This window comes from Choloepus didactylus, chromosome 11 (genome assembly GCF_015220235.1).
Source record: "Choloepus didactylus isolate mChoDid1 chromosome 11, mChoDid1.pri, whole genome shotgun sequence".
NCBI classification, from domain to species: Eukaryota; Metazoa; Chordata; class Mammalia; order Pilosa; family Megalonychidae; genus Choloepus; species Choloepus didactylus.
The window spans coordinates 43,348,219-43,376,212 of NC_051317.1; the positions used below are offsets into that span (position 1 = coordinate 43,348,219).

At 35.0% G+C, this 27,994-nt stretch overlaps 1 long non-coding RNA gene across 1 annotated transcript in view; it reads right to left on the reverse strand.

The window, feature by feature from the left end:
• LOC119505860 overlaps positions 1-19,187 on the reverse strand; it is a 56,532-nt gene extending 37,345 nt beyond the window's left edge. Inside the window, exon 1 of the long non-coding RNA XR_005210890.1 lies at positions 19,058-19,187. This is a non-coding gene — a long non-coding RNA (uncharacterized LOC119505860). The remainder of the gene's footprint in view (positions 1-19,057) is intronic.
• Positions 19,188-27,994: the final 8,807 nt, after the last annotated feature.

Genomic DNA, 27,994 nt, shown 5'->3' on the forward strand with positions numbered 1-27,994 from the left:
CTGAGACAGAACACAATAACCAAAGATTCTAAAGGCTTTCATCAAGAAACAGCCAACTAAAAGGATCACCTATAATGGATTAAGTATCAGTTCAATATCATACTTGTTATTAACAAATAAACTTCCAAGTTCTGAGGGGAAAAAAAATTGAACATAGAATTCTGCTGTCAGCCAAACTATTCATTTAATAAGAGGGAAGAATAAAGCATTTTCAGAAATGCAAAATCTCTACAGGAGTACATTTCACAAGCTCAGGAAACCTACAGTTATTAACCAGACAAGAGGAAGTACAAATCCTTGAAAGAGGAAGAAATGGAATCAAAGCAAAGATGAACTAAGATGTGCAACGAAAATAAATGGTATGACAGCACCGTCTGAGAAAGCAGTCAGCCTGAGTTAGAGAGCTCAGCAAAAGATGCTGTCAGGAGCAAGGACATCAGTCATTAGGGAAGAGGAACATCTTAGAGAAGTCATGAAAAAGGCACGTGCTTGATTTTTCCAACAAAAAAAACACAAAATCAACAACAAAATATAGGAAGAATAAGAAAGCCAATGTTCAAATAAAATATGGCATTCACTTAGTGAATAATGGAGAGTAAGAAGAGAGAATCCTTTTGATGTTTTGCTTATGTGGAAAAAAATTTAAAATTACAATTTGGAAATATGGCTTTTGTCCTTTATGGAAAATCTGCATGCAGGAAGAAATGAAGAAACTAAGCCAGAGGCCAGACACCTGGACACTTCAGTCCTAGACAGCTCAATATTATATTTTCTTCTACGTGCTAGAGAACAACCCAAGAAATCACCCTACTCTCTCTCAAATGTTTCCTGAACACTTTTCCAGTAATTTAAGTTTTACACAGGAATTGGGTCCTTGTGCTCACATTTAAATAAACTTCAAAAAGTTATTACATTTAAAAAAATTATATTCAAATGTGAATTTTGATAACAAGTAGAGTCCTGGTAAAATATATTTTAAGTAAGATTTAATTATATGTTTGCAAGGAAAGTCGGGCATTGTTCAAGCAGACAAGAGAGAGTTTCTGACTTTAAAAATTTGTAAAGAGGAAGCAGTTGTTGCTCAAAGCAGTAGAATATTAAGGATTTTTTTTGTTAATTGAATTCTAATTTTTTATAACGTGTGGCACAACATTATTTCGATAACGGTGGGGTTGATTTACAGTTCATTTTGGCACTTGGAATGTTCTTGAGCGACACAATTTTATTGGTGTAGGTTACCAATTTTCTTCATGGACCAATTGCAATACTTGGTGCTGCTCTACATAGTCTTGGAAGAATTCAATATGTTAAATAATTGAATATATAATTCTTTAAAAAATATTCCCGAATTTATTTCTCCAGTTTTGTCTTCTCTCCTAGGCATCAGTGCCTTATTTTCATGTTGCAGGTAGGCCTTCTGTTCTATGCTATCATCCAAAACTTCATAGATATATAATTTAACTGTATTTTTCCTAACAATGGCTCCTACTCTTGACTGACCTATTTTCCTTAAAGGTATAAATGTTTTTGAGGCACTCTTTTTCTAAACATTGAGGCAATCTTAAAAAACTTTCTATACTTTATCCAAATTGCTAGACTCTCAATTTTATTTGACACTTAGTTTTCATTCTCTCTCATTTCTACCCCTCTTCAGGTTCATTGCCCTGCTCTTTTTTTATTTTATTTTATTTTTTTAATTTTTTAAAATTTTTATTGCGATTGTTCACATACCATACAATTATCCAAAGATCCAAAGTGTACAATCAGTTGTCCCTGGTACCCTCAAACAGCTGTGCATCCATCACCACACTTAATTTTTGTTCAATTTTTAGAAACTTTTCATTACTCCAGACAAGAAGTAAAGCCAAAGACAAAAAAAGAAAGAAAAGAAAAAAGAAAAAAAAGAAAAGGAAACTCAAATCCTCCCATATTCCTAACCAACCCGCCTCAATGGTTGACTCATAGTATTGGTATAGTACATTTGTTACTATTTATGAAAGAACAATGAAATACTACTAACTGTAGTATATAGCTTGCAATAGTTATATATTTTTTCCTATATGCCCCTCTATTATTAACTTCTAATTGTATTGTCATACATTCGTTCTGGTTCATGGAAGAGATTTCTAATATTTGTACAGTTAATCATGGACATTGCCCACCATAGGATCCAGTTTTATACATTCCCATCTTTTGACCTCCAACTTTCCTTCTGGTGACATATATGACTCTGAGTTTCCCCTTTCCACCTCATTCACACACCATTCAGCACTGTTAGTTATTCTCACATCTTGCTACCAACACCTCTGTTCATTTCCAAACACTTAGGTTCATCCTAGTTGAACATTCTGCTCATACTAAGCAACTGTTCCCCATTCTTTAGCCTCATCCTGTATCTTGCTACTTTATCTTTCGTGTCTATGAAATTATATATTATAATTAGTTCCTATCAGTGAGACCCTGCAATATTTATCTTTATGTGTCTGGCTTATTTCACTCAGTATATTGCCCTCGAGTTTTTGTCACCAACCCTTTTGTTTTTTTTTTAAGATGGTTTTGTTTACATGTCATACAGTCCATCCTAAGTAACCAGTCGATGGTTCTCTGTGTGGTCACATATTTATGTGTTCACCACCCTCACCACTGTCTATATAAGGGCATCTACATTGCTTCCACAAGGCAGGAGGGAGAGTCAAAGAAGGTAGAGAGGAAAAAGAAAAAGAAAAAAGAAAGAAGAAAAAAAAATGACAGCTAGGAAGCAACAAAAGGAAAAATAACCTTAAATCAAAGTAGAGTAAAGTGTCAGACAGCACCACCAATGTCAGGTGTCTAACACACCTCTCCTATCTCCCCCTCTTATCTGCATTTACCTTGGTATATCACCTTTGTTACACTAAACGAAGCAAAGTACAATGATTCTGTTAGTTATAGTCTCTAGTTTACATTGCTTGCATCCCTCCCCCAATGCCTCCCCATTTTTAACACCTTGCAAGGTTGACATTTGCTTGTTCTCCCTCATAAAAGAACATATTTGTACATTTTATCACAATTGTTGAATACTCTAGATTTCACCGAGTTACACAGTCCCAGTCTTTATCTTTCCTCCTTTCTTCTGGTGTCTCACATGCTCCCAACCTTCCTCTCTCAGCTGTATTCATAGTTACCTTTGTTCAGGTACTTACATTGTTGTGCTACCATCTCCCAAAATTGTGTTCCAAACCACACACTCCTGTTTTCTCTTATCACTCTGTAGCACTCCCTTTAGTATTTCCTGTAGGGCAGGTGTCTTGTTCACAAAGTCTCTCATTGTCTGTTTGTCAGAAAATATTTTGAGCTCTCCCTCATATTTGAAGGACAGCTTTGCTGGATATAGGATTCTTGGTTGGAGGTTTTTCTCTTTCAGTATCTTCAATATATCACACCACTTCCTTCTTGCCTCCATGGTTTCTGCTGAGAGATTAGCACATAGCCTTATTAAGTTTCCTTTGTATGTGGTGGATTGCTTTTCTCTTGCTGCTTTCAGGATTCTCTCTTTGTCTTTGATGTTTGATAATGTGATTATTAAGTGTCTTGGAGTAGGCCTATTCAGATCTATTCTATTTGGAGTATGAGGTGCTTCTTGAATCTGTAATTTTATGTCTTTCATAAGAGATGGGAAATTTTCATTGATTATTTCCTCTATTATTGCTTCTGCACCTTTTCCCTTCTCTTGTCCTTCTGGGACACAATGATATGTATATTCTTGTACTTTGTTTTGTCCTTAAGTTCCCGGAGACATTGCTCATATTTTTTCATTCTTTTCTCCATCTGCTCTTTTGCATGTAGGCTTTCAGGTGTTTTGTTCTCCAGTTCCTGAGTATTTTCTTCTGCCTCTTGAGATCTGCTGTTGTATGTTTCCATTGTGTCTTTTGTCTCTTCTGTTGTGCCTTTCATTTCCATAGATTATGCTAGTTGTTTTTTTGAACTTCCGATTTCTGCCTCATGTATGCCCAGTGTTTTCTTTATAGTCATTATCTCTTTTGCCAAATCTTCTCTAAACTTTTTGAATTGATTTAGCATTAGTTGTTTAAATTCCTTTATCTCAGTTGAAGTGTACATTTGTTCCTTTGATTGGGCCATAGCTTTGTTTTTCTTGGTGTAGGTTGTAGTTTTCTGTTGTCTAGGAATCTGCCCTCCTAGGCCATCCCAATCAGGTTTTCCTAGATGAGAACAGGCTCAGGTCACAGAAGGAGGAAATATATTTCCCTGATAGTTTTTCTTAGAGAATTGATACACCCTGTGCTTTTTTGCCTGGCAGGTGCACCTATCAGTCTGTCACTGGCTGGTGTAAGGGGGTGTGGCCTGTGGCTCTTTTCCCCCAGGCTTTGGGGTCTGGTTCCGGTAAGGCAGGCAGTAGAGCTGGGCCCCTCCCTTTCCTCTTGGGAAGCTATGCCCCCTCCAAAGAGGTCATCTGCATATCAGTAAGTTCTTTGTTTCTCTGACTCTGCCGGTCAAAGTGCTACGATTTTAAAATGGCTGAGGCTTTCTTTACTGCAAAGTGCTGAGGGCTGAAAATGGCTGAGGCTTTCTCCACAGAGAGAGAAAGGAATAGAAAGCTTCCAGATTCACCCATCACCCAGGGATAGCACCTGATCCTCTGGGCTCCCTGTCCTGAGACAGATAAATCCTCTAACTCTCCCAAGGTCTGTTGTCACCAAAAGCCTCTGTCTGCTTGTTGAGGATTCGCTGTCTGTATTGAGCAGTTAACATTAAAATCCCAGTTGGAGCTGGGCTCAGAGAGTGCTGCTCTGTAGCACTGCAAGGCTTCTGTGAGGGAGGGGCTCTTGGCTCTTGGTGTGGGCCCACAGTTTTTACTTACAGATTTTATGCTGCGATCTTGGGCATTCCTCCCAATTCAGGTTGGTAGATGATGCGTGGTCAGTCATGTTTGTCTCCCCACAGTTATTCCAGGTTATTTACTATTTTTTTGGTCATTTATGATTTGTTCCGGGGGAGACTAACAGTCTTCCATTCCTCTCTATGCCGCCATCTTAGCTTCTCTCCTCATTGCCCTGCTCCTAATTCAGACTTTTTTTAATCTCATATTTGTAATATTTTGTAACTTCTTAAATAAAAGTTCAAAGTACATTATTTTTGTCTTCTAACCTCTGCATACTAAATCAGATTAAAATTTCTAAAATGCTGCCTGTAACTTTCCTATGCTCAAAATATTTAAACACTCTCATGCATCCAAATTGCTTAGCCTGGCCCTCAAGATTTTCCACCATCAACACAACAGCAGTGCCAAAGGGAAGCTAAATTATTATTCTCCTTAATTTTTAGTCTGCTTAATTCTCCAGTTGACAATTCAAAGCATCCAGTGAAAATTCAGTCAAGTAAGCAAAGTGTTTGCAATATATATATATATAGGCAGTCTCCAGATGGGGTCCAAGTCATCCCCTTCCCTCCTCACATAAAACTCTAACACCACTTCTGATATGACTGCAAGCCATAATTTCAACCACACTAGTCATATGTCCAAAGAGTGAAAAGAGCATTGCAAACAGATACTTGTACACCAGTGTTTATAGAAGCATTATTCACAATAGCTAAAGGCTTCTATCAGCCTAAATGTCCATCAACAAATGAATGGACAAACAAAATTTGGTATGTACATGCAATAGAGTATTACCTGGAGATAAGAAAAAAATGAAGTTATGACACATGCTGCAACATGGAAGAAACTTGACAACATTATGCATATGCTTTTTTCATATGTGAAAAAAGCAAGGCACATAACAAAGTTGTATGATATCACTTAGATGACTAGAAATAGAAAATTCGAGAGGTAGAAAGCAGATTAGAGGTTATGGAGGAGAGAGGGACTGGAGGATGAAGGAAGGAATAGTGCTTGCAAAAAATAAAAATTAATCAAAATCTAAAAAATAAAATAAAAATAAATAGCTCATTTTCCCTGTTATGACCCTTACAGACTCCAATTAAGACCCTGATCAGAAACCAGTGATCATTTCATAGTTTGAAGGGGAAACTGAGGTCCTGGGAGGTGGGGTGGGGCATTGTCCAGGGCTCACAGAGCTGGTAAAAAAAAAAAAAAAAAAGCTAATTATATTCTTTCTAGACCATGCTATTCTTCTCTTATCCATCCATTTCATTTATAAAATAGTGTATATTTAATATACTCAAGCATAGACATGTGTTCATGTAAACTTGAATGGAAAAGCACAGAGGTTTATTTTATAATTATAGTATTACTGTAAGAAAGATGTGTGTGTATACCCAGTGTTGAAACTGTTACATTGTTTTCAATAACTGTGGCAACCATTTCATACCCAGTAATGCATTTGTTTTCATCTGGCAGTAATATCAGTTTCTTAAAGCTTGGCTCATATTGTCAGCTTCACAAAAAACAAGTTTGTGTGTTTTTCTCCCTCTAGCCCTAACATTTGTGTTTGTGTCCTTTTTCAAAGAGCTTCAGACATAACACTCTGCCCCATGTTGACCTTATGGTTTTTGTCAACTAGTAGCACCTGTGTTTCTCCATTGATTTTTTTGTCCCTTTAGCCTAGAAAGACTCATGGATGCCTTTCAGAGACTTGTTCTCTGGGCATGGAGATGATTAAAAGAGAGAAATAAGGAGAGGAAAAGAGAAAGGAAGGAAGGAAGGAAGGAAGGAAGGAAGGAAGGAAGGAAGGAAGGAAGGAATTAAAAAAATAAATAATCTACAAGTGAGCTGGTGGGGCACAGTGTGTGTCTGATAATGATTTATTCTGATTTCTCATATATATTGATACTTAATATTTTCTGAATGAATGCCCAAAATCACATTTAGAGTGCATTTAATGTATTAGTGAAAAATAACACTTTAAAAATTATGTTGAACTATAAAATAATTAATGTAGATAGTACTGGTGCAGGATGAGATAAAAATTATGAAACAATAGAAAGTGCCATCATGAATTTGTGTGTGTGTGTGTGTGTGTATGAATGTAGTGTATGAAAAATGGGACATTCCTAATCAATAGAGAAATAATAGAGCCTTTGATACAAGTTCTTGGGACAATCTATTATATTTTTGAAAAAAAATTGATTCCTACTTTTATTGATCTTTATAATACATTCACTATGGATTAAAGTAATAATGTTAATCCTACAATTGCAGTAGATGAGAATATAGGAAAATATTTTTAAATCAAGCTGTTGAAGTGGCTTTCTAAGGAAGAGTCAAAGCCCAGAAGACATAAAGGAAAAGATAAAGACAAATATGGCAATCTCACTATTTACAAGTTTTATAAAGCAAAAGTGTGGCCAATTACTAGAAATTGTAGAACCTAGTGGATTTTATTCATAATTTTAAACTCAATATACAAACAAACAAAAAGAAAGGCTAGCAAGCAAAAGAAAAAGTGGAATGAATCAAAGGCAATGAATAGACAAGAAATATACCAAGAAATATAAATGGCAAATACCTTGAAAGGTGCTCAACTTTAAAGTAGCCTGGGGAGATATAAATTACAACAATGACGTGACACATTTTCCTCATCAAATTAGTGAACATCTTTTTTTAAAAATGATTTCATTTCTTAGAAACTAAAGAAACTGGAATGCTCATGTTCTCATTAAATAATTGTAGTATTTTGACACTTATTTGGAACAATTTGAAGCTATTAAAAAAAGTAAGTCAGGACACTTTGTATTTTTGTTATCCAGCTGCCAACAAAATGCATACCATGGGTTGGCTTAACAACAGGAATTTATTGGCTCATGGTATCAGAAGCTGTAAGCTTGCTTCATCCTGGGTCGGTGTCTTCTGGATGGCTAGCAAACCTTGGGGTTTCTTGGTTTTTCAGTCATATGACATTGCATATGGCAGCATCTTCTCCTTTCTCTTCCAGGTGTCACTGACTACCAGCTTCTGGCTATTCCCCACAGCTTCTCTTTTCTTGTTTCCAATTTCCTTTGACTATAAGGACTTTAGCAGGTTGGATTAAGGCCCATCCTCATCAGTTTGGGTACCTTCACTGATAAGATCAAAGGTCTTTTTCATGAATGAGTCCATACCCAGAGGACCAAGGGTTGGGACTGGAAGGTGCCTTTTGTGGGGGACATGATTCAATCCCCAACACTGTGTATTATAATAGAAAGTTTCCTAAGATATATTAATTGAAACAAAAAGTTACTGAATAGTGAGGATAATAAGTTCCATTTTATATTAAAGCAAAAACAAAAGGGGAAAAACATCTGGAAACATGAAATGGAACATTAATAATTATTCTCATAATATTAGGGAGTATGTGTATATGCATATATCAAATGAAATACATATTATTTATATCACTAATTCCAAAATAAAAATGCCATATTTATACTATTACAAGATAGGGCTTCAGAGAGTACCTCAGGGAATGTCTTCAACAGTGCAAACAAAACACAGATCATCCATTTTTACTAGGGAATTTATTAATCATAAACTTTCCTATTCTACGTCAGGCATAGCTTTCAACATCTTGAACCAAAAAAAAAAAAAAAAAAAAAAAACCCAAAAGCAATTTTCTATCATTTTCTGTATGGTTACAATACAATACAGAACTAACTTCCAAATATAATTGGTTACAATACAATAACACACCTAGTTTATGTAATTGACCATCTACATAATTACTTCTTCCCTTTATGGTAAATAAATCATAGGCATTCAAACAGTATTTTTTGGTCACATCTTCAATTTTCAAAATCTGTAATTGAATTTGACCTCTTTTTAACTATGATCTATTCTTGAGGCATAAAAAGTAGAGACTTTAAAATTGCTTGCAATTTCCAGAGATATAACATCTAGTTATTTTTCTGAATCTAGGCTTAGATGTGTGGGGGGAGAAAGCAAATCACTTTCTTTGTTTTAAGTCTTTAAGATGGAATAGATCTTGAAATCAGTGAGCTTAAGAAAGTATATGAGAACATGAAGGTCAAGGACACATCCCTGGGGTCATGTACTTTGGTAGGTGTGGTAATCTTTATGAACCTAAGAAAAGTGCCATAACTCTTAAGTGACTCTTTGAGAATATTTCTCCCCAGAGATTGTTAATTTTCTGAAATGGAGAAAATTTCTTTGAGAGTCCACTATTACCAGTGGCAGCTTGAAGAGCAATTCACATTTAAATAGCTGTTTCATAAAATCTCATCCTTTACCAGCTGCATGATCCTGAAAGACTAATGTGTACCCAGCAAGGAGCCTGTTATTATAACAGTCACAAGGCTAATGCACTTTGAATACCATGTCTGATATTTTTATTGAGATGTTGTCACTTATTACATGGGCTAGCTAAAAATATAACCAGAGATGGTAGAGAGCAAATGCTATTTCTATTAAAACCCATTTTATCTTCATTACACCCATATTTTATCCCCCAGAATACAAGTATATAACTAAGTCAATGTTACCCACCATTAAATGCACCATACGATGACTTTAATTTTAACATATTAGAATAATAAGACTGCTTTGAACATGCATGTTTGTCATTGACTTGGATGATTAACAAGATTAAAAGCATATAAAACTTACAATATATCCTAAATGCAATATTTTTGAAAGCAGAGCTATAATTTCAAAATGAAATTTTATTAGGTTGAACCATATGAATTGGTTTTGGTAGGTAAAATATGTTCAAATATCAACAATTTTATGAGGATTAATGCATAAAAATAGAGCTCATTATTAGAAACAATAGAATGTAAAGATAATTCTTTGCCCTTCCACTTTCCTTTAATTCATTAAAAATTGTGGAACTCGGGGAGAGTGTATTGAATACTTGAACTTGGACCTTCACAAAGTCAATGAGTTCCTTTGAAAATTGCCTTGATGAGACTTACTTCAAGTTATTTATTTATTAATTAATTCCAGGTATAATCAAGTTAAGTCAGTTATTAAATTCAAGAACCTAAATAAGACTTGAACAATCCCTGAAAATTCTTTAGCTTTTGATTAAAAAATGGTGCAGTTTAAATTCTAGTAGATGAAAATATTTTCAGAATATATGCTTTAAAAGGCATAAACCACCTTCCTTTCTGATTGCAGACCTTTATGCAGTAACTGTTTCCTCCAGTGCTACCTTTGTCTTCCTTGCTTGCAGGCTTTCTCCTGCTCTTTAACTAAGCTCTTGCTAATTCAAACAACTCGGTGTATTGTTTGATCTGTAAATTTATGACACTTCCATTGAATGTTAAAAATTTGTATGATTGCTTTCATTCTACAGCTGACTCCTTGAAGGAAAGGCTGGTCTCACTTTTTTTTTTTTTGTATACGACAATACATAGGAAATATGTTTGCTCATAAGTCATTTAAATATTGATTGAGTTGAATTAAATCCTGCAAGAAAGAAACTGAAAATAATGACTGCTAGATTTGCCTTAAAAATGGTTATATGTGTTATATGTATCTTCATGGACATAAATGCATTAGGATTGCGTATAAAGGGATGCGTATTTATGTGTGCATATATGTATATATACCGATAATGTTTACATAATTGGTTTGCAATATTTTTCATTGACGTTTTGTTACTATAAACATACAGCTTCTGGTAATATGACCATCAATCCATAACAAACACATTGCTAGATTCCTCAGCTTTCCAATTTCTTTCAGCACGATTTCATTCTTCTACCCAGCCCCCAATCCATTTGAAGTTTCTCTCCGCTCCCCGCCCCCACCTTGCTCAACAGGGAAGAGGGAAGATTCTGTTTATCAACTATTTCTTTTCTATCTTACTTTTGCTGCTTTTGTAACTTTTAGAGTAAGGGGAGAGAGGATCCTTAAGAACCCTTGTTAACTTGCAGGGTGTAGCTCAGCTCACTACATCTACATTTCTTTCTCTGCTGACTTTAATAAACCCTCTTTGTTTCCCTGGCCTTTTCTTGAATGTGTATTGATAGAGTGGAAAGGTGATAGTCGTGGGGCCAAATCTTCCCTCCTTTAGTAAACCCTTGAGTAGTTGTTTCTTAACTCCTTTGTACCTTCTTTGGAATATGGAGACCCTTATGCTTATGGTTTGAACTTAGTTGAAATTTTGAGAAAAATGGAGAAAACTCCAATATATATTCTGTTCAATAATGATGTGCCATGTCTCTCTATACAGCAACAAACAAAAAGTTAGTAAAGAAAAATCTACAGCTTAATATCCATTTCCCAGCATATCAAGCTATAACATTTAACCCTACTAAAGAACTAGATCTCTCTTTTTCTCCCCCAAATTTCAACTTTTTTTTTGGACTAGCTTCAACATTTTTTGTATCTAATGTTATTTGAAAATTAGTTCTCTAGATTTGTTAATAATTTAGCAATTTAAACTAGAACTTCATTGCAGTCCATTCAATTAACACTTATCGAGTGCCTCCTATGCTCCAGATACTTATGGTAGGTAGTGTGCATTTTTCAGACAAATTCTCTGGAAGAGCTTATCTATGTGTATAGCTCTGCCTCCACAAAGGTGCTGATGACTCTCAAATCTTCAACCTGGATCTCTTTCCTAAGCTTCAAATCCCCCTATCGAACTTCCTATGGACCTTTCCTCTTGAGAGGCTGGCAGGAAAGGATTCACAGTGGGCCTATAACTCCCTGCTCCTCTTCTCCAGATGCAAGAGTCAGTGATGACCCTATTTGTCCTTGTAAACATATTCACTGTCAAGATTTCTTATTACTAATAAGTCTAGAATTTGTGAGATGCTACTAGATGGAGAATGGAAGTTAGTTATGTAGTATGTTTACCCTGGAATGATTAACCAAATGGAACCAAAACAAAACAATAATCTAAGAACCCCCAAATCTGAACGGTGTTCTCAACACCTCATGTACATATTGTTAGAGCTTTTCTATTACTACAATTGCAAAATGTGTCTATGTAGGCAAGAGCCTTCAAGACCTGCATCTCACAGGTTTGGAGCTTCTCCAAAGAGCTTAGTTGCATCTGTGCCTGGATTTGGCTTATATATATTGGTGTAGGATTATATCTCTGATTCCAGTGAGTCTATTTTTACAAGTCAGTGCTTTGTGATATTTCAAGCAGTCTTACAAGTATCTCAAAGTTAACATATTCAAAACTGGGATGATCATATCAAACCTCCAAACATGCATCTTGATTAATAGCCCTCAAATTCCTAAGTCATTTTTTGTCTTATTCTTCTTTAACAGAGAAGGGGAATGTAAAAAGTGCTTCATTCATTTATCAAACATTCATACAACAGATGTTGATCAGTATCTACTTTGTGACAGTCATGTTTGTAGACACTGGTGGTGGTAAAGCTGTGAACAAGACAGGCAAGAGCCTTGGTCCTTCAAAGCTTATTCTAATTGTGGTGCATCTGCAATAAACTAATCAACTGGTAGATGAGTAAGAAGATATTTGATAGATACGAGTTATGACAAAAACAACAGGTAATAGGATATACAGTGACTTGGTGAGAGGAAGACGTCTTTCTTTAGGTAAGGTGGTCAAGAAAGACCTCAATGAAGAGGAAATCTTTAAACTGAGACCCAAATGAAGAAAGTTTTGGTGGAGGGCCATTCTAGGTAAACAGAAAAGGAAATTCAAAATCTTTGTTATCTATGGAGTAAAGAAAAGAAGAAATCTCCTGCAACTGGACTTAGAGGCCATGAATCAAATAATGCAGACAGGTGGAAGTGGTCAGATCTTGTACACCATAACAAGGCTGGATTTTGTCTTTATTGTAATGGGAAACTAGTAGATAGTTTTAAGCTGAAATTGGTATTTGGTTTACATTTCAGATAAACCTTTCTGGCTGCTGCGTCAAGACTGAAAGACAGGAAAACAAAAGTGGAAAAAAACAGAAATCAGTTTAGAGGTTATTGATTACTCTAGGCAAGAGATGATGGTGATTTAGACCAGAATGGTTAGCAGCAGAGATGATGAGAAGTGGTTGACTTTACAATAGATTCATCAACTATCTACTCTGTATCAAGAACATTACATCTGTAGGATGCCAAATAATGTGCCCCCTCCCCCAAATGCTCATGCCCTAATTCCTGTATCATGTGAATATGTTATGTTATATGGCAAAAGGGACTTTGCAGACATAATTAAGGTTATGGACATTAAAATAGGGAGATTATCCTGGATTATCTGGATAGGTCCAATGTAATTACATGAGCCATTAAAAGTAGAGGGTATGTTCTGGCTGGGATAAGAAAGATGAGTCAGAAGGAAAAGTTAGAGAGATTCAAATCCAGAGAAAGAATTGACCCACCATTGCTGGAGAAGGAGCATGTGGAAAGTACGAGAAAGAATGTGATCTGTCTCTAGAAGCAAAGACAAGTCCTTGGCTGACAGCCAGCAAAACAACAGGAACTTCAGTTTTATAACCAAAGGGAACTGAATTCTGCAAATCACCTGAATGAGCATGGAAGCAAATTCATACACAGAACCTCCAGAAAGTAGCACAGCCCTGTCTGCACCTTGATTTTTCCCTTTTGAGACTCTAAGTAGAGGACCCAGCTGAGCTTGGATTTCTGACCTTCAGAACTCTGAGATTATAAATGGATGCTGTTTTAAGCCACAGAATCTGTAGTAATTTGTTACACAAACAATAGAAACTAATACAATATCCATATTTCCCATGCAAAATGTAATTGGTCCAAACTTTTTCATTTCCAGTCTACTGGGTAATGAATAAGTTATTTTGGATTTTATTTATTATTACAAATGACCACTGAAATCCCTGACTCCAATCTCACCTTATATCATATCATCCACATTCAACCAGTCATTTTTCTAAAATGCAAATCTGATCAGGATATTCCTTCTTTGTTTGTGTGACTAAGTCCTTTCTGTCAATGAAAACAACTCAGACACCCCTTCTTTCAAGAAGCCTTCTGTTAAGGATTCAATCATGTCCTTCACAAAGACATATTCAAACCCTAACCCCCAGTCCTAGGGTATGAACCCATTTGTGAATAGATCTTTGAAGATGTAATAGTTAAGTTGAGGCTAAACTGAATTAGGATGGTCCTTAATCCAATGTAACTGAAACTGTTATGAGCCAAGGAAATTGGATGCAGTGGGAGAGAAGGAGACAGATTACCATGTGACTGAGGCAGAGATTAAATAACCAGCAAGCCGCCGCCAGAACCCTACAGACTTCAGAGAAAGTACAATCCTGCTGACATCTTGATTTTGGAATCTAGCCTCCAGAAGTGTGAGACCATAAATTCCTTTTGTTTAAGCCAACCAGTCTCTGGAACTTTCTTACACAGGCCTTGAGAAACTGTAACCTTCTATGATAGACTCCCTCACCAGGTTGGCAGCCCCTCTTCTGTCCTTTCACAGCTTCAGTTTCAGTTTCTTTGTTGCTAAATCAAATACCATGCAAAAAATTGGCTTAAACAATAGGCATTTTTTGGCTCGTGGTTTTGAGGCTAGGAGAAGTACAAATCAAGGTATCATCAAGGTAATGCTTTCTTCCTGGCTTTCTGAGGCTGGCTGCTGGTGATCCTTGGTCCTGGGCTCTTATGTCACATGACAATGCACATGGCGGCCTCTTCTGGTCTTTCCCTTCTCTTCTGGGTTCCACTGATTCTCAACTTCTGGCTGCTCCTTTTGTGGCTTTCTCTCTATCTGTCTGAATTTCATTTTGCTCATAAAGGACTCCAGTGATAAGATTAGGATCCATCCTAACTGAGTTGAGTCATAACATAACTGAAGTAATCTCAACAAAGTTCTTTCTTACAATGGTGTCACACCCACAGGAATAGATTAAGTTTAAGAACATGTTTTTCTGGGGTACGCACAGCTTCAAACCACAACAGTTCTCTAGTCATAGTGCTTTCTCACCTTTCATCCTTCTGAAAAGCCATGTTTCTTTTCAAAAATGCTGTTTAGTATTTTTAAGTTCTCAAATGATACATGAAAACATATATATCAGGATATAAAAAGACAAAAGTTTCCTCCTACACCTCTCCTATCCCTTTACAATCTTGTATCTGAAAGAATCTCTGTTAAGAACCACCCTTTTGTATATTTTCTATATACACATAAATTGCAGGGTGATAATTGTTTGTCACATATATACAAATATAGGTGTGTATACAAACATATTAGCATATCCCTCAGAAGAACATAGAATTTGTTTTGCAATTTTACTTTTACTAAGTCACAAAAGAGTTGTCTTTCTAATGTCTGTAAAACATTCCATTGGTTGGATGCATTTTATTTTTTAAGTAGACCCCTATTGGAGAATTTAAAATATAATTTCTGGGTTTACTTTAGTATCACAAACTTTTTCTTCAATTAACATGCATGGACACTCTGTCTGGAGGACTTGTGAAAATATGTTTGTTGAAAAAAACATGGAAAATAATAATCAAAGGGTAGGTCATTTTAAATTATCAACCTGCATTGCAAAAATAAGGTGTCAATTAAAATTTCCGTAAACATTGTGTGAAAGTTCCTGTTTTTTCCCAGCTTCAGAAAGTATGTGAAAGTTTGGGGTGATTCGTTATGCAGCAGTAGGTAACAGGAATAGCTACACAGATATTTAATCTATGGGGTGCAATAACCAACTAATAGGCAATCCAAACAAAAGAAACAGTGACAATGGGAGGGGACCATTATACAATAACAACAGAAATTTTCTAGAGCTGAAAAGAGACATATGTCTTCACATCCAAGGAAGATGGGTGGAAAGCAACTACCATTTGAGACATATCATTCATGGATTTACCACTTCATGGATAAATGATGGAAGCATTGGTGTAGGAGGTAGGAAAGAGATTATCTATTTGCCTACCAAAAAGAATCAGATTTACCCTGGATTTCTTTTCAAGTTTATGTATAGTAGAATGCTTTCAATATAATTTTCATCCTATACTGCTTCAACTAGTCAAAATATTAACTTTGAGGTCCAAATATAAATGTTTTAGGAGTCAGAACATTCTTCTCCTGTGAACTCTTAGGAAATTACTTGGGACAATGTTCCATCAATAGGAGATAGTGAAAGTTAGAGGATACAGAGCTCCAATCCCAGAGAGCAGAGAATAAAATTTCCAGAATGAATCTGGGCTGTAGGTCTAGAGAATCACAAGTCCAACTCAGAATTGAGGCACAGATTCAGCAATAAAAATCAGATAGTATAATATATATGTAATAAGAACTTTACTGTATAATGAAGGCTAATGCCAAGAACAAAATAAATGCAATTGGAGACTCCAGGAAAAATCAAAGAGCAACAAAGAAACACAGTTTACCAATATGAAGCAACTTATTCAATCAAAATAAGACGCCAGTGAGACATCAGTCAAAGACAGAAGGTGTTCTTAGCAATATATAAAATAAATAAGAAGCTAAATGATAATAGTTATATGGTACGAAAGATTTTTTATCTGCCAAGAAAGAAGTGAAATTGAATACTCCAGGAAAAAAAAAAAAAAACCCACATCAAAAACAACAAAAAGCTGCAGAGATAAGTACAGTCTAGATACGAAGCAAACCAGCAAGTAGCTTGATTTTAAGTGATTGGTGGAATATAAGGAAAAATAATATTTTGCACATTTTTACTTTGAAGTTGTACAGGGACTGAAATATTGGAACTAAAGAGAAGGATATATGATTATAGCTGTTAACTGTATAGGATTATTTATATCATTCTATTGGTTTTAAACTTATGGTCACAAACGACAAATTGGATGAAAGCTACCAGCCTTGGCAAGGGGAAAGCAAAATTACTGCCAATAGAACTTGGGAGCTACTAAGCAAGGAGGAGATAGAGAGTTTAGAGAGCTGATTTGTTCATACTACCAAGAGTGGAGGTAAGAAATATTTGTCTTCAGTTCATAGAACTTTGATATCAAAAATATATGTTGAAATGAAAATTAGTGGCTTATGGATATTACTTAAAATTATGGAGGCAATTACAGGGTAACTGATAGAGAAACTATGGTAAAAGTGTGATAAATTACATTATAAAGCTTTCTGAGTTGTTGATTTCTTTACACTATAATTAATCTTAGGTGAAAATAATCATGAATAAGGAATTTGGTTTCAGGAACAATGAATTTCATTACAAATATTTAGACTATATTTTATTTACTTCTTTTGTTTATGCATACCTATAAGAAACACATCTTTAGATTTAGACTTAACATTCATTCCAGTATCCAAAATTCCAACTCATTTTTCCTCCCAAAGTCCATATATAGCACAAAACTGTTATCATGGGTGGAGGTAGCTACATATATTTATTATGCTGATAGATCAAATGGCCTGTGTTTATTAGTTATATCATCACAAGAAGTATTATTAAAATCAAAATCAAAACCAAAACATGGAGCTAGAATCTTATATCCAGAGCAAATGGATATGATAGATTTAATATTTTGTATATGGTGCTTTCTTATTACCAGGTTATGCATTTTTACTTATCCCTCAGTAAAGTTTATGCTCCTGAAGAGAGGAGTTTTTCAAACATATCTGTGTATTTAATAGTGCCAAACACATTAATTTTAACATATTAGATGCTCAAAAATATATGTTGAAATGAAATAAATGATAAAGTATAGGTCCTAGAGGGATCCTATATATCTGAGGGGATTAGCCAAAGAAGTTCACCAAATTATTTCTGACTTAAAAAGCAATGAAGGCTGTATTTCAATTGTCAGATGCCTAGCCTAGAACCCTATGGAACAGTCCCCTTTTGAATGATGCAATAACATCCCATGATTGTGTATCTGGAGTTTTGCTTTCCAGTCTCAGCCCACAAAAATAAACTCTCCGAGGCTTGGTTTTTCTGTCTATAAACTGATGTGAATTTTCTTCCAGGGCAACACTATCTTCAATTTACATCCTTTTGTCATTGATCACTGGGATCAGTGAAATGGATTCACTTTACCTGTCCAGTTTATTGCCAGTATCATGGAATCCTAGAAAAGTTGACACTCAGCTGGAGATACTATTGGTTCTAACTTAGAAATGACATAGAAACCTGTAGTAAAATAAAATTATTGAGATCTATCCCGCAATAAAGCTCCCAGGACGGAAATTACATTTAAACCCCAATGAAAGCTATCTATTAAATGCTTCTCAAATATTTTGGTACAAAATAAAATCTTTCTGATAATGTATTTCTGTACTAAAAAATTAAAATTCTCATAAAATATAGAAATGAAAGGCAAAACACTTTTATCATAAAATTTCCCTAAGCAATTCAAAATTATTTATATATTTGTATCTGTATAGGAATATGCAGATGTATATGCAATAATTATTTTAGATTAAATCAGTATCATGCTGATTCTAATTGAATGAACAAAAATTATTCTCTTAAGACTAAATGCTTTATCACAATATTTTATACTGATGTCTTTAGAATTTTAATCTCTTAATAAATTTTAAAATATAAGAAATATAATAGACTCAAAAGTAGAAGAGCTGTTCAATGGCATAATTTTTTATCAATGTTTAAAAACATATAGTAAGATTTGAAATAATATTTAAAATGTAAACTCACTTAGGGTATACCACATTTTAAGAAACATTTTAATCTGGAAATGGCAGTGTTAAAATCACAGGGTTATGGTGCTAGGTGATAAAATTTTACCCCAGATCCTGTGAAATTGTGTGTTTTTAATACTCAAAAATAGGTAATTGATATAGGAAAATCAACAATTTAGATTACATGGGTTATATTTGAGTGTGTATGTATTTTATTTCAGATATTCATTCATGGAACCAAGATTTTTACTTCTATTCACGAGGCTTTTTTAATAGCAATATTATTTTACATTAGTGACTCTCTAAGGAATTTGAAGTATTTTATGCACACCCCAAATATTTATAAAACTTGATAAACTGATTTCTGAAGTAAAATGATAGGTAATAGGATGGAGGAGACAAAAAAGGGGAGGAAAATCCCTTTTGACTCATTTAGCCATTAAAAGAATTGAAACAATTGAAACTAATCCCAAATCTTAAAGGTAGGCATGCACCCTACCCTTCGGTGCATCAGCGCATTTTACTCCTTCTGTCCCAGTCCCTCCTGCCCCCACTAAACTGACCTCTTTCTGGCTCTGCTGGTAGTTGTGGTGGCAAGAAATTTTCCTACTAATGTCCTGGCATTGGATGTCTGATGCTCCTGTCCTGTGTCTTCAGCTGGAAGGAAGCCTTCAGGGAGCATCTATTGATGGGTGAAGAGAAAGGAGACACCAGTCCAGCTGCCCAGAGCTTTTGAACAAACCCTGACAATCAATACAGCAGCAGATGCCAGCGCCAGCTTGTCCTGACATGCTATTCCCAGGCCCAGAATGATTTCATTGACTTCACAGTGGAGAGTTCTTCTATCAGTTCTCCAGTGTCTTCTTTTTTTGTTGCTTGCCAGAGGCAAGATCTCATCAATTGAAAAGAGGCAGATGTGTTAAATTTCACAAAGGACTCCCTTATGCTCTGAGAATTGAAAAATGAAAAGACAGAGTAGTTGATTTTAATGAGGTTCATGACTCCTACCCTCTCACCAAGGACTTCTTTTTAACCTTTGAAAGCATTATAGAGAGAAAAAGACAAATATCAAAAATGTAAGGGGAGGAAAAAATTAAGAAGGAAAAGAAAAAAAAAAAAGATGTGTGAATATAAAGGTAAAGAAGGAATGTAGAGATAACGATTCCCTTCTGCTACCAGTAAACCTACCTTAACTCCTGAGAAGTTTGCACATTTAAGCATCACTACCTAAATAAATTTTATGTATTTGTTAAATTTAAAAAGAGACTGACTGCCCATTTTTCAGTTAAACCAGGAACATTTAACTTGCATTTATATTTTAAAACTTTTGCCTCCTTCACTGGGAAATTTTCTTAATTCATCAATTTGAATAATGTGAATTATTCATTTTAATATAAGTACTGTATTTACCATTATTTTATTATGTATTTTTTTCCTGTTTCACCACAGGAATATCAGCTTCATGAGCCAAGGGTCAATGTCTCCTCCTTATCACTTTTGTGTTAGCAGTGCCCTGCAGATTATTCAACACCCAGTCAATAATTGTTGAATAAATGATAAATTGTCCCTTATATAATGTGGCTTAGATTTCTTTAGAATTAACTAAAATAACTCTCCACTGGAACATTTCACAAAGTATACTGTTCAAGTCCTAACATAATATCCCATGTAATGTTTGATCAGCATAATATATTTCAGAATTTGCTCTTTTGAAAGAACAGTGGTTTCCAAAGAGTTCTTATTCATGACAAGTATTACTTCAAATAAATTTGCATGAGAAATCCTGATTTAATAGGGAAAAAAAATCCCACTGAATTGTTATCATTAAAGTGAGATTTGGAGGATGTTTGTTGGGCTGATTTGGCCTTCTCCTATCCCTATAAAGTAATCTTTGAAGTATACTCAGAGAAATGATGGAGTCCAAAGCATAAAATTTGAAAACAATGCATGAGGGATTAAATTCTTTTTGAAACCTATCCTTTCTGTGATGAACCTATTTGATTTAAACTTCTCATGAATCTCTATGCTACTTACTCTCTATATGCTGTCACTTTGAAATAAATGCCTAAAATAGGCCTTGATAAAATATACACTTGATTTCTATTTTCTGTAATAGTGAGGTGGTTTATTAGGATCAATTCTTCTTTTTTATAAATGTTCAGTATATTTTCTTAAAGTGATTGAAGAGCTTAATAATAGTGGGAAGCAAACAAGCCAATTTTGGGATGTTAGAGAATCACAGCTGCGGTTGTCCTGAGACCAAATGCTAATAAGCCATGGTTGGATTTCAGTTGGGAAGAGATGGAAACTAGTTAAGGCCCCTGACCATTAAGCTGGGAAGTCTTATAGAGTTTCTCCCCACATTTACCTGGAAAACAGAGGGATACTCAGAGAAAACGAACCAAAAACAAACACTTCTCTCCTTCCTCTACTTCTCTAGACTCACAGTCCTGGAGCGACAGTTCATTAAAGAAGACACATAAACGAGGATACATACCATGTTCGTGGAATGTAAGGCTTAGTATTTAAATGACCTTAATTTTCTCCAAATGTATAAGTGAATTTAATACCATACCAATCAAAATTCCAATTGGGTTTATGCATAAGTGTGTGTGGGTGTGTGGTGTCTGTGTGTGTAACATAACAACCTATTCTATAATACATTTGGAAATGCAAAGGACCAAATATGGTCATAAAACTCTTGGTGAAGATGTAAAAGTTGAGAGACCTTGCTGTAACAGATCAAAACTTATTATAAAGTAATGGTAATACAGCTACTTTTACAATCAGTCCATAGATAGACAAACAGACCAATAGATGGGAATAGAGAGTACAGAAACAATGCATACATATATTGGCACTGATTTATGGCAAATGTGTCATTATAGAGTAATGAAAAGAGAACAGATTTTTTTTCCCCGATAAATGGCACTAGGAAATTTGAATAGCCATATTAAAATAAAATAAAACCCCATATTAGGTAAAGACCTAAAAGTGGAATAAAAAAATTTAGATAATATGGAAAAAACCTGTTGAGAACTTAGGATACTGAAAAATGTCCTAAGCTGAGTATAAAGAAACACTAATCATAAAGGGAAATGTTGATAAAATTTACCATGCTAAAGTTAAGAACTTCTGTTCATTAAAAGAAGAGCCATAAGCAGTTTAGTAAAAGCAGCCTCCCCAGGATGCTACAACCACAGAAGAATATGGTGCTGTGAGTGATGCATAAATTGTGTTTCAGTCCCCATTTACCTTCTTGGCTGAGTACTCTGGTGCTTAACACAATATATGTAACTGTATGTGGTTACCCTTCATATTGTAGGAAAGAATCTTTGCAACAAATATAATTAATAAAGAACTGGTATTCATATGTGGAAATAACTTCTGTCCGTCATTAAGGGAAACACAGAAAATGCAATAGAAAAATATCGACAAAGATTGTGAATGAGCAAATCCGAAGTAGTCAATAAAATCATATATATGCTTAGCATCATTAATAATCAGAGTAATGTAAATTAAAACCACAATGAAATACCACTGCATGCCCAATGCATTGGCAAAAACTAAAATTAAAAACTAAACAAAAACACATATATATATATTATTTACATTATATATTATACAGTATTATACAAGTCATGATTCCAATTATATGAAGTCAGAGTCAAAATTAAAGTGTATTTTGTTACAATACATCTTAAAGAATAAAACCAAACAATATCAAATAAATAATTGACATTAAACTTACATGGTGGTTATGACTGTGGAAGAATGGGGGTTTGAGTGAGAAGAAATTTTGAGAAATTTTCAAATTTCAGGCAAAATTCCCTTTCTAGAAATCTAGTGGTGATTTCACTGCTATTCACTTTATATCTTTTATTATTTGTTTTGGATTTTGTGTATGCTTTGGATTTTCTCTGTTTTTCACATGCTCTCTGTGTATATTTCACAGTTCTTAAATAAGAAATACTCAATTGGATAATTGAGAATTTACTAATTTATTGAGGGAGTATATAGTTTAATAAGTTCCTGAGGTATAATTATGGTTTATAAACAGCAATACGATGTTCTAATTGATGATTTACCTCTTAGTCATTGGGACAGGAGGATTTGAGCCCAGAAGTGAGATCCATCCCATCAAGGAAACTAATATTTCTGAAGCTAAAGAAAGCAAAGATGATCTGGGAAGGCCTTTTACGGAAATCGAGTCAGATTCTCTATGGAAACTACATCAAAATGATGGGAATTTTTATTGAGGATTAGATTCAGAATTATCTTTGCATCATATGAGTCTAGTACAGAGAGTAGGTTCAGTTCCAATAAACATGGAAGGTACCAGAAGGAACAACCTATTCTAATTCTTTAAAAGTGAATTGCTCAAAATTAGGTAAATACATTTGTGGACTGACAAGCCCACAAATGTTTCATTTGTAGTTAGTAATTTTACAATCCGAACACTCTTTTTTGGGTAGTATTTATCTTTTTTGCATATTTAAATTATGGCCAGCATTGGACTTCAAAATAGCTGTGCCTTATTTACGTTCATTAAGTAATATTTACAAGTAACTAATTTGTAGATAGACTATGACATCTTTGAATCTAAAATATATAAATTGATTTATTTCTCTTATGAATAGGTTAAATTAATTTTCCTTTATAATTCTTTTAGTTTCTCTATCCATAACTAGTCTGCCAGTTTTCCATTAATATCTGGAGTTGCTTTACAGAATCATTTTCTGATACTGAAATATGAGATTGCTATTGGAAAATCTGAATCATTGTCTTCAAAACCAAATTGTGCATATGCTGTATCTCCTCAGTAGCTCAGCCAGCAAAGAAAAACAAAGTACTTTTGGGGGTTAGTGGGAAAGGGAAATCTGGATTGATTTCATAGTTAAAAAAAAATTGCTTCTTGGCAGATTCAGAAGACTGGGTTGTATTCAAAATATCATAGAATGTTAAAACTGGAAATTATCTTATAAATCATTTTTCCAGTTCATTCCCTTCATTTAATAGATGAGGAACCTGAAACCCAGAGAGAATTGGTAACATGTTTAAGGCTTCTTAGCTAGCCAGACATAGCTCTGCTTTATTCTATCACTGGGACACGAACAATTATATTTGGCAGTACACATGTTTTCCCAAATACCATGCACACTAGTGTCCTAGTTTAAAGTCCAAAGATATGTGACGTTAGTTCCTAACGGTGAGATTAACTGACAACCTCAGGAGTTATTCAGAGGGGACAAAGAGAATGGCTGCAAAAAACAATCAGGATTATTATGGAAGTTCGCCATTTAGAGCACCATCCAGATAGGTTGAGGATCTGAAAATAAGTCTGTGGGTTTCATGAATAATTGTTGACAACCATGGGGAATTAGGATCAGGCTGTCCTTAGAACCACTGAACATTTACTTGCACTTCATTTCTTCCCAGCACTTTTCAGCACAGGGTCTGTACCAGGCTTCTCACCCTGGCATGTATCTTCTAAGTCCTGTTTTCTACCCTGGAACCCCAAGCCCACTGAGGACTTTTTGATTTTAATTACTCCTCACTAACATATTTTTTGGACCTTAGTATAAATTTTAGAGCAACATTTGATCTATTTGATTTATCAGGATATTTATTCTCTGTATGATTTGAGGGAAAGAATGTATCATAAATAGAAAGATTTTTTTAATTAAAATCCTCTGAAAGCAGTGTCACTTATTTAGTACTGTAAATAGTGACCACATTAGAAAATCTATACAATGAATAAGGGTTGTCTTAAATTTATACCAACTATATGCGGGTTCACATTTCCATTCATGTACATCATGGATTGTCCTTTTTAAAGTTTGGAGTGTAAAAATGTGCCTTAGTCCAATCCAAGATGCATGCAATCCTCAAGCTGTCACCAAGTGTAGGATCAGAAATTCCATTTAAGATATGTTCAAGGCCCCAATATTCTCCACTTTAAATGATCAGCAGTCTCTGTCTTCTTAGCAGCTAGAGAGAAAGAGTGGAGTCCAGTCCTATATGGTCTAACTTCCATGTGCTGACTCCTAAGGCATATTATTTGCTGAGTAGAAGTACTTTTCAATGGACTGTGGTTTGAAGCTTTGGATGCACTCCATTTACCAGGTACTGCTATGGTTGCTAGGAAAAAATTCTTGCCTCATTTGCCGCTATTTTTTACAGGTAGTAATTTTTCAATGTTATATCCCAGTTGAAGACAGAGCTCCCTCCTGAATTGATGAAGGACCTCAATGTTAATGCTTATTAATATCTCAGCCAACCAGATTAAGTGGGTGAAAGACCAAGATAGTACGTGTTGGGCATCTGTCTCCTGATGGGTTTTTGGTGGCAGGGATTCTGGCTACAATGAAGAGAGACCACCGTGTGGCTGCTAATTCTTCCAGTTGTAGCAATCCATCAAGTGAGAACAATCCTTCTGTATTACTTAGTTTAGGGAAATCAATATCCTTGTTGGCTTGAGCTATCCAATTAGACTAGCTTATTAACTAGCTCTTTAAAGTCTCACATTCAAGGGTAGAGGTCAGTTTTAGAATGAATGGGTAAGGAAGGACTAGTTCCACAGTGTCAAAGCCCATCATAGGCCCAAATCATGGTTTTCCTTCCCACTTCTTACTCAGTTCCAGGCTTCATCCTCTGATCCCATATTTCAGGATCATTGTGTGGATGTTATTTTAAGAGGACTCCTTTCCCCTATTTGTCATGGGTCTCCATAGAAGCTATGGCATTACATTCCAACTACAAATCTCTAGAAAATGTGTTGGGAGTTCTTGATACCTACTTTATCCATACCCCCCCCCCCCAATATATTAATCAGTCCATGTCCCACCCAAAGCACTTCATACCTAGGCTGTGCTGAACTTCCCCTAGATGGAACAAAGTTTGCTTTACACATTTTATCTGCACAAGAGGAGCTACTCAAGAACAGCTCAAGAGACTTTTATGTTTTTATAGAGGGCAGATGACAGCTTCTTGGCTGGAGAAGAAAATTATCCTGACATCTATTAGGTGCCCAGATAGAATGTTTGTTTTATATATCCTTATAAATGCTAAAGCAGGACATTATTACAACTTGAATTTAATAAAGGGGAAGAATATTAGAACAAGATAATATCTATAAAAGATAGAGAAGGTAATCTGTTTCTTTGAAAAAGGGAAATAGAAAACTGCCATGGAATGTTTTCATGGCTACTATTTGCATTTGGAATTCTAATTCAGTAAAAAAATATTTAAGAAATAAAGAGTCAACTGTCTACACAGTTGCAGATGACAAAAATGTGGAGGATGGTTATCCTAAATACGGTTCGACTTAGCACAATTTACCTCCTGTTTCATCTTGGAGGGAAAATTTGGGTCTTTCTGCTTCAATGATTAAAATACTTCCTATTACTGGTCTCCTGAAATCCACATTGAAATCCTGACCTCCCCAAGAGCAATGAATGCTTTAAGACATTTGGTCTTTATTGATATCTTTTCCTTCTTACCTTCCATTTCAACTTTGCTTAAAATCATTCTGACTACATTAAAATAGCAGCTTCCCAAGACATTTTTATTATGAAATATTCTATTTTTAAAGTGAGCTTTAAAGAAGTATTTTTATTAGTTGATGTTACTTAGTTTTAATCTTATTTGAGGCTATGATTCACAATTTTAAGATATGTGTAGTCCAATATATTGACACATATTTTCAATAAACTATAGAATTTTCTAGCTAACTAATGCTGTGTAATGAATATAGTTATAATTTTCCATTGTTCACTATATAACTCTGCATTATTTGAATTGTTGTTTCCTCAATAGGATTAATATAAATATGCATCTGAAACTTTTAATTAATGTTAAATTTGCAGCACATATTTTCTTGGAAATATTACAATCGATGTAAAAGAAATGACACAAGTAGCCTAGCAATTAGAATGACAATATAATTTGGTTTCATAAACTAAAATTTTATCTTTCTACCACTGGCTATGCATCTTCTACTTTTGGATATCTCTGTGACATATTACTGCATGGAAGTTCAGAAACAGATCGTCTCAGTATCAGGAAAAAAAAAAAAAAAAGTAGCTCCATTTCCCTGATCATTTCTAAGGGAAAACCTTACTTACCTTCTCTTAGTGTTTTCACGAGGAAACTATTTTTCCCAGGAGGGAGCAGTATTGGAGTAACATTTTGATATTTTGAACTCCCCCATACACTCCTCCTTGACCAGAATCCGATATTCACTGGTCCAGTTCCTCTTAGGCATGGTGAAGGCATGATGTTTGCTCTACCCTTATGACTTGTATTTTCCCTCTTTTTGCATCTTCCTGCCTCCAGAATGGGTCTGCTCTCCCTGAAACTGGGTAGTAAATGAATCAAAGCCAGGATGAAGCAACAACAGGAAGCCCATCTGCGCACTGATCCAAGCTGCATCTTCCAATCATCAGTCTCTCAATAAAGCTGATATTTTGATCCACATCTGATGCTTCTTAATTAGTTCTCAATTCAGAGAAAGAAGGGCAGTGATTTAACCGCAGAAGCTTTCAACACAATTCAAAATAATTGGCAGGTTATTTTAAAAAAATAAGTATTTATTAAGGGAGGAGTTCTTATATTTATTTATCCCTTTGGAAATGCTAAGCATCACATATCAGTTAATTTTTTTTGTTTAATCTCATGGGATATTGGCGAGGAAAGAGTTTCACAGATGAGATTGCTAAGGTTTTAGGTCTAGAATTATTCAAGCATTCTTTCACAAAATGTAGGGCTTATAAAGTTTCCAAAAATCAAGGAAACCCAAAACTTTTGTACAAATCAACACATCATTTTCAATGACTCTGACACATGTTTGTTCAAAAAATCCACCATATTAGTGGTAGTAATCCTTGGATTTGGAGAGGAAATGCCAAAGGCAGAATGCTTTGAATTTCTCTGATATTCTGACCTCTGTTCTCACAGAAGTTTGACCATGGACCAGAGCAAACTGTAGCTGTATATGCTCCGTGTGAACTATATACTAGGTTGAAAGAATTTTGAATCAGGCAAAATTAGAATATAATTAAGGAGGTAATTATTCAGTGAAATGCAGATATGTTATGTTGGAGGAGGATCAAAGCTGAGTTATTGCTTCACATTCCATGCAGGCATTTCATTTGTTTGGAACACAGTGTGACATGGTCATATGAAACAAGCTCAAAGTGCAAACCCTACTGGAAGTTTCGCCAAACACGTCTACCCCACTGTACCCAAAGCCATCTTGTGGAGTCAGAAGTTGCATCTCTTGACACTTGAAAAATGCTTTTCTGTTGTCCATATCTTTGCCTTATAATAGGCAGAATTTTATATCTGTTGCCTTTGAATAGGAACCCATTTTTCCTAGAAGAAATACATCATTCAAAACGCTATTTTGTTGCAATAAATTATGAATGTGACAATCAGCTTAAATACAATGAAGTATATTCTACACTGGAAACTATAGTGGTCAACTGTATTAGTCAGAG